We start from the raw sequence: 7,778 nt of genomic DNA on the forward strand, positions 1-7,778 counted from the left end.
ATTTTTGAAAAAGAAAATAAAGTGAAAAGGTAAGCCATAGACTGGGAAAAGAAGTTTGAAACACATATACTGATAAAAGACTTACATCCAGAATACTATATAAAATGAATTCCTATAAATCAGTAAAAGATATACAATCTAACATAAAAATTGGCAAGAACTTGATTAGATACACTACAAAAGAGGATGTTCAAATGGCAAATAAACATGAGAACGAGCAAATCCGGATTTGTCTTCTCTATACACAATGCTTCTGCCAAAACTACCATCCATGGATTTACAGGATGTTTCATTCACCTTCATGGTGTTCCACACAGCATTGCTTCTGATCAAGGAATTCATTTTACAGCAAATGAAGTGTGGCAATGGGCCCATGCTTATAAATTCACTAGTCTTACCATGTTCCCCACCAACTTGAAGCTGGTTTGACAGAATGATGGAATGGCTTTTTTTTTTTTTTTTTTTGAGACGGAATTTCACTGTTGTTGCCCAGGCTGGAGTGCAATGGCACCATCTCAGCTCACCGCAACCTCTGCATCCCGGGTTCAAATGATTCTCCTGCCTCAGCCTCGAGAGTAGCTGGGATTACGGGCATGCACCACCACACCCAGCTAATTTTGTATTTTTAGTAGCGACGGGTTTTCTCCATGTTGGTCAGGCTGGTGTCGAACTCCTGACCTCAGGTGATCCACCCACCTCGGCCTCCCAAAGTGCTGGGATTACAGATGTGAGCCACCGCGCCCAGCCTGGAATGACCTTTTGAAGACACATTTATGCTATCAGCTAGGTCACAACACCTTGCAAGCCTGGAGCATGGATCTCGTCTTTTTTTTTTTTTTTTTTTGAGAGGGAGTCTCGCTCTGTCGCCCAGGCTGGGATGCAGTGGCCGGATCTCAGCTCACTGCAAGCTCCGCCTCCCGGGTTTACGCCATTCTCCTGCCTCAGCCTCCCGAGTAGCTGGGACTACAGGCGCCCGCCACCTCGCCCGGCTAGTTATATTTTTGTATTTTTTAGTTGAGATGAGGTTTCACCTTGTTAGCCAGGATGGTCTCGATCTCCTGACCTCGTGATCCTCCCGTCTCGGCCTCCCAAAGTGCTGGGATTACAGGCTTGAGCCACCGCGCCCGGCCTTTTTTTTTTTTTTTTTTTTAGCATGGATCTCTAGAAGACTATCTATGTTCTGAATCAGTGTTCAATACATAGGGCTGTTTCTTCCACAGCCAGGATTCATAGGTCCAGGAATTAAAGGATGGAAATGGGAATGGCACAATGCACAATTACCACTAGAGGCCGACTAGCAACATTTTTGTTTCCTGTTCTTCCAGTCTCATGCTCTGCTGGCCTAGAGGTCTTAGCTCCAAAGGGAAGAATGCTTCCACCAGGAGACACAGTGATTCCATTGAAGTGGAATAGACTGAAGCCAGGCCACTTTGGGATCCTCATGGCTCTGAGTCAGCAGGCGAAGAAAGAAGTTACTGTACTGGCTGGGGTGATTGATCCTAACTAGCAATGAAAAATTGGAGGCTGGGCGTGGTGGCTCATGCCTATAATCCCAGAACTTTGGAAGGCCGAGGTGGGCAGATCACCTGAGGTCAGAAGTTCACAACCAGCCTGGCCAACATGGTGAAACCCCATCTCTACTAAATACAAAAATTAGCTGGGCGTGGTGGCGCGCACCTGTAATCCCAGCTACTCTGGAGGCTGAGGCAGGAGAATTGCTTGAACTGGGAAGGTGGAGGTTGCAATGAGCCAAGATCACACCACTGCACTCCAGCCTGGGTGACAGAGCAAGACTTCATCTCAAAAAAGAAACAAACAACAAAAATAAATAAATAAATAAATATACAAAAATTAGCCAGGCATGGTAGTGCACGCCTGTATTTCCAGTGACTCGGGAAGCTGAAGCAGAAGACCAAGGTTGCAGTGAGCTGAGATCGCACCATTGCACTTCAGCCTGGGTGATAGAGTGAGACTCCGTCAAAAAAAAAAAAAAAAGAAAAAGAAGAAAGAAAAAGAAAAATTGGAATATTACCTCACAGTGGAGGTAAGTATCAGTATATCAAGACTACAGGCGATTCCTTAGGTCATCTCAGTATTACTGTGACCTGTGATTAAGGTCAAATGGAAAACTAGAACAAACCAATCCAGGACTACTAATGGCCCGGAGCCTTCAGAAATGCAGCTTTGAGTCAGTCCATCAGGTAAAGAAACAGGAAAAGGCCGGGCGCGGTGGCTCAAGCCTGTAATCCCAGCACTTTGGGAGGCCGAGACGGGCGGATCACGACGTCAGGAGATCGAGACCATTCTGGCTAACACGGTGAAACCCCGTCTCTACTAAAAATACAAAAAAATTAGCTGGGCCGGGCGCGGTGGCTCAAGCCTGTAATCCCAGCACTTTGGGAGGCCAAGACGGGCGGATCACGAGGTCAGGAGATCGAGACCATCCTGGCGAACACGGTGAAACCCCGTCTCTACTAAAAAATACAAAAAAACTAGCCGGGCGAGGTGGCGGGCGCCTGTAGTCCCAGCTACTCCGGAGGCTGAGGCAGGAGAATGGTGTAAACCCGGGAGGCGGAGCTTGCAGTGAGCTGAGATCCGGCCACTGCACTCCAGCCTGGGCGACAGAGCCAGACTCCAACTCAAAAAAAAAAAAAAAAAAAAAAAAAAAAAAAATTAGCTGGGCATAATGGCGGTCGCCTGTAGTCCCAGGTACTCAGGAGGCTGAGGCAGGAGAATGGCGTAAACCCGGGAGGCGGAGCTTGCAGTGAGCTGAGATCCGGCCACTGCACTCCAGCCTGGGCGACAGAGCAAGACTCCATCTCAAAAAAAAAGAAAAGAAAAGAAACAGGGCCGGGCGCGGTGGCTCACGCCTGTAATCCCAGCACTTTGGGAGGCCGAGACGGGCGGATCACGAGGTCAGGAGATCGAGACCATCCTGGCTAACACGGTGAAACCCCGTCTCTACTAAAAAAAAATACAAAAAATTCGGCCGGGCGCGGTGGCTCAAGCCTGTAATCCCAGCACTTTGGGAGGCCAAGACGGGCGGATCACAAGGTCAGGAGATCGAGACCATCCTGGCTAACACAGTGAAACCCCATCTCTACTAAAAATACAAAAAAAAAACTTAGCCGGGCGAGGTGGCAGGCGCCTGTAGTCCCAGCTACTCGGGAGGCTGAGGCAGGAGAATGGTGTAAACCCGGGAGGCGGAGCTTGCAGTGAGCTGAGATCCCGCCACTGCACTCCAGCCTGGGTGACAGAGCGAGACTCCGTCTCAAAAAAAAAAAAAAAAAAAAAAAAAAAAAAAAAAAAAAAAAGAAACAGGTAAACACCTGTTAAGGTGCTTGCTGAAGGCAAAGGGAATACAGGATAGTAGTAGAAAAAGGTAGCTATTAATACCAGCTATGACCACGTGACCAGTTACGGAACCCAGGACTATGATTTTTTTTTTTTTTTTTTTGAGACAGAGTCTCGCTTAGTCGCCCAGGCTGGAGTGCAATGGCGCGATCTCGGCTCACTGCAAGCTCCGCCTCCCGGGTTCACGCCATTCTCCTGCCTCAGCCTCCCGAGTAGCTGGGACTACAGGCGCCCGCCGCCTCGCCCGGCTAATTTTTTGCATTTTTAGTAGAGACGGGGTTTCACCGTGTTAGCCAGGATGGTCTCGATCTCCTGACCTCGTGATCCGCCCGCCTCGGCCTCCCAAAGTGCTGGGATTACAGGCGTGAGCCACCGCGCCCAGCCCCAGGACTATGATTGTCATGAGTATTACAGGCATGCGCCACCACGCCCAGCTAATTTTGTATTTTTAGTAGTGACGTGGTTTCTCCATGTTGGTCAGGCTGGTCTCCAACTCCCGACCTTAGGTGATCTGCCCGCCTCAGCCTCCCAAAGTGCTGGGATTACAGGCGTGAGCCACTGCACCTGGCCAGTTCACTTTTTTAAAGTGTATAATTTGATGACTTTTTTTTTTTTTTTTTGAGACTAGGTTGTTCTGTCACCCAGGCTGGAGTGCAGTGGCATGATCACAGCTCACGGCAACCTCCACCTCCTGGGTTCAGGCAATCCTCATATCTCAGCCACGCAAGTAGCTGGGACTACAGATGTGTGCCACCACACCTGGGCTAATTGTTGTGTTTTTAGTAGAGACAGGGTTTAACCATGTTGGCCAGGTTGGTTTTGAACTCCTGACCTCAAGTGATCCACCCACCTCAGCCTCCCAAAGTGCTGGGATTACAGGCATGAGCCACCACACCCAACCAGGCTTTTTATTTTTATTTTATTTTATTTTATTTTATTTTATTTTATTTTATTTTTTTTTGAGACGGAGTCTCGCTCTACCACCCAGGCTGGAGTGCAGTGGCCGGATCTCAGCTCACTGCAAGCTCCGCCTCCCGGGTTCACGCCATTCTCCTGCCTCAGCCTCCCGTATTTTTATTTTAAATTTTATTTTATTATTATTATTTTTTCGAGACAGAGTTTTGCTCTTGTTGCCCAGGCTGGAGTGCAATGGCATGATATCAGCTCATTGCAACCTTTGCCTTCCAGGTTCAAGTGATTCTCCTGCCTCAGCCTCCTGAGTAGCTGAGATTACAGGCATGCGACACCACGCCCAGCTAATTTTGTATTTTTAGTAGAGATAAGGTTTCTCCATGTTGGTCAGGCTGGTCTTGAACTCCTGACCTCAGGTGATCCACCCACCTTGGCCTCCCAAAGTGCCAGGATTATAGGGGTGAGCCACCATGCCCACGCCTGGCTACAGGGTTTCACCATGTTGGCCAGGCTGGTGATCCACCCACCTTAACCTCCCAAAGTGCTTAGATTACAGGCGTGAGCCACCATGCCCAGACTATTTTTATTTTTTACAAACAAGTTCTCGCTATGTTTCCCAGGCTGATCTTGAACTTCTGGGCTCAAGTGATCCTCCTTCCTTGGCCTCCCAAAGTGCCAGGATTATAGGGGTGAGCCATGGCATCTGGCTCAATGACTTTTCAAACCAAATTCATCAACTTGTTTAACATAAATACATTTTCGAGCATTTTCAACATCCCAGTATTATCCCTCAAGCACATTTACTATATATATTTATACACATTTACTATTATACTATCTTCCTCTCCCCTCCCACAGATAATAGAAAATTGTCTTAGTTCAGGCTGCCATAACATAATACCATATACTAGGTGGCTTAAACAACAGATGTTTATTTCTCACAGCTCTGGAGCCTGGGTAGTCCAAGATCAAGGTGCTGGCAGATCTGGTGTCTGGTGAGGGCTCTCTTCCTGGTTTGCACATGGCTGTCTTTCCCCAATATCCTCACAAAGCCGAGAGACAATGCTAGTCTCTTTCTCTTCTTCTAAGGACATTAATCCCATAATGGGAGCTCCACTCTCATGACCTGTCTAAACCTAAATACCTCCCAAAGGCCCCACCTAATATCATTCCATTGGGGGTTAGGATTTCCCACTGGGGGTTAGGGGGTTAGAAAGAAGGTAATCTGGCTGGGTGCGGTGGCTCACACCTGTAACCCTAGCACTTTGGGAGGCCAAGGTATATCACTTGAGGCCAGGAGTTTGAGACTAGCCTGGCCAACATGGTGAAACCCCATCTCTACTAAAAATACAAAAATTAGCCGGGTGTAGTAGCGGGTGCCTGTAATCCCAGCTACTTGGGAAGCTGAGGCAGGAGAATCACTTGAACCTGGGAGGTGCAGGTTGCAGTGAGCCGAGACTGTGCCACTGCACTCTAGCCTGGGCAACTGAGCAAGACTCAGTCAAAAAAAGAAAGAGAAAGAGAGACAGAGAGAGAGAGAGAGAAAGAAAGAAGGAGAGAAAATAAGAAAAAAAGAAAGAAGGTAATCTACTTTCTGTCTTTATAGCTTGGCCTTTTCCAGATATTTCATATAAATGGAGCCATACAATATGTAATCACTTGTATCTGGCTTATTTCACTGAGCATAGAGTTTTTTTTTTTTTGGTTTTTTTTTTTGTTTTTTTTTGTTTTTTTTTTTTGAGACGGAGTCTCTCTCTGTCACCCAGGCTGGAGTGCAGTGGCCAGATCTCAGCTCACTGCAAGCTCTGCCTCCCAGGTTTACACTATTCTTCTGCCTCAGCCTCCCGAGTAGCTGGGAATACAGGCACCCGCCACCTCGCCCGGCTAGTTTTTTTGTATTTTTTAGTAGAAACGGGGTTTCACCGTGTTAGGCAGGATGGTCTTGATCTCCTGACCTTGTGATCCTCCCGCCTCGGCCTCCCAAAGTGCTGGGATTACAGGCTTGAGCCACCGCACCCGGCCGAGCATAGGGTTTTTTTGGCTGGGCATGGTGGCTCACGACTGTAATCCCAGCACTTTGGGAGGCCGAGGTGGGTGGATCATGTGAGGTCAGGAGTTTGAGACCAACCTGGCTAACATGGTAAAACCCTATCTCTACTAAAAATACAAAAATTAGGCAGCCTTGGTGGTGCACACCTGTAGTCCCAGCTACTCGGGAAGCTGAGGCAGGATAATTTATTGAACCCGGGAGGTGGAGGTTGCAGTGAGCTGAGATCAGGCACTGCTCCAGCCTAGGTGACAGAGTGAGACTCCAGTCTAAAAAAGGGTTTGTTTGTTTTGTTTTTGTTGTTTCTTTTTTGAGACAGGGCTGCTCTGTCACCCAGTTGGAGCGCAATGGCTTGATTATGGCTTGACCTCTGGGGCTTAGGTGATCCTCTCACCTCAGCCTCCTGGGGTAGCTGGGACAACAGGTATGCACCACCACGCCCGGCTAACTTCTTTTGTATTTTTTGTAGAGAAGGGATTTCGCCACATTGTTCAAGCTGGTCTCCATCTCCTAGGCTAAAGCAATCCTCCCGCCTTGGCCCCCCAAAGTGCTGGGATTACAGGTGTGAGCCAGAGCGCCCAGCCTGCATATTCTTTTTGAGGTTCACCTACATTGTAGCTGGTATCCATAGTTTGTTCTGAATAATATTCCATTGTATGGACACAGCATATTTTGTCTACTCATTCACATGTTAATGGACATTTAGGTTGTCTCTAATTTTTCCAATTGGGCTATTATGAGTGAGACAGAGAAGAAAATTCTTGTGCAAGTTTTTGTGTGTATGTATGCTTTCATTTCTCTTAGGCAGATCCCTAAGAGTGAAATTATTGGGTCACATGGTAAATTTATGTTTAACATTTAAAAAAATTGCCAAACTGTTTTCCAAAGTGGCTACACCATTTTACATTTCCACCACCAATATATGAGGGTTCCCGTTTCTCCACATTCTCCCCAACACTTACCTTTTTTAAAAAGGTTTTTGTTGTTGTTGTTGTTGTTGTTTGCAGTTTTTACAGTTTTATTTAAACACAAAACATGCACATGAGCTGTCTACTCATTTTCTTTGCCGCGCAGCCTGGGATTAGGGTTGGTGACTCTGATGGCCAGCTGGGCAGCTCTTTTCCACGATAGCTTTGCGGTTCTTGGAGGAAACATTGTGAGCTATCTCAGCACAGTAAGATTCGTTGCACAACAGCAGCACTTCCAGTTCCTTGACGTTGTGGACCAGGAACTTCCGGAAGCCACTGGGCAGCATGTGCTTTGTTTTTTTGTTGCTCCCATAACCAATGTTGGGCATCAAGATCTAGCCCTTGAACCTTCTACGAACTCTGTTGTCAACACCTCTGGGTTTCCGCCAGTTACACTTAATTTTGACATATCGGTCAGACTTCTTGGTTCTGTTTTTGACGATCTTGGGCTTCCCACGGGGTCTGAGGAAGGTTTATAAAAGTGCACTGAGGGGAGG

General features: G+C 47.3%; 1 protein-coding gene and 1 pseudogene across 1 annotated transcript in view; both read right to left on the minus strand.

Annotated features, from left to right (window-relative positions):
* RND1 (Rho family GTPase 1) overlaps positions 1-408 on the minus strand; it is a 47,461-nt gene extending 47,053 nt beyond the window's left edge. The window contains exon 1 of the mRNA XM_050746950.1: positions 404-408. The gene's annotated coding sequence lies outside the window, so the exon portion shown is untranslated. The remainder of the gene's footprint in view (positions 1-403) is intronic.
* A 6,897-nt stretch (positions 409-7,305) lies between these two features.
* LOC126931591 (60S ribosomal protein L32-like) lies at positions 7,306-7,754 on the minus strand (annotated as a pseudogene).
* Positions 7,755-7,778: the final 24 nt, after the last annotated feature.

The sequence above is a fragment of the Macaca thibetana genome, chromosome 11 (genome assembly GCF_024542745.1).
Source record: "Macaca thibetana thibetana isolate TM-01 chromosome 11, ASM2454274v1, whole genome shotgun sequence".
Lineage (NCBI taxonomy): Eukaryota > Metazoa > Chordata > Mammalia > Primates > Cercopithecidae > Macaca > Macaca thibetana.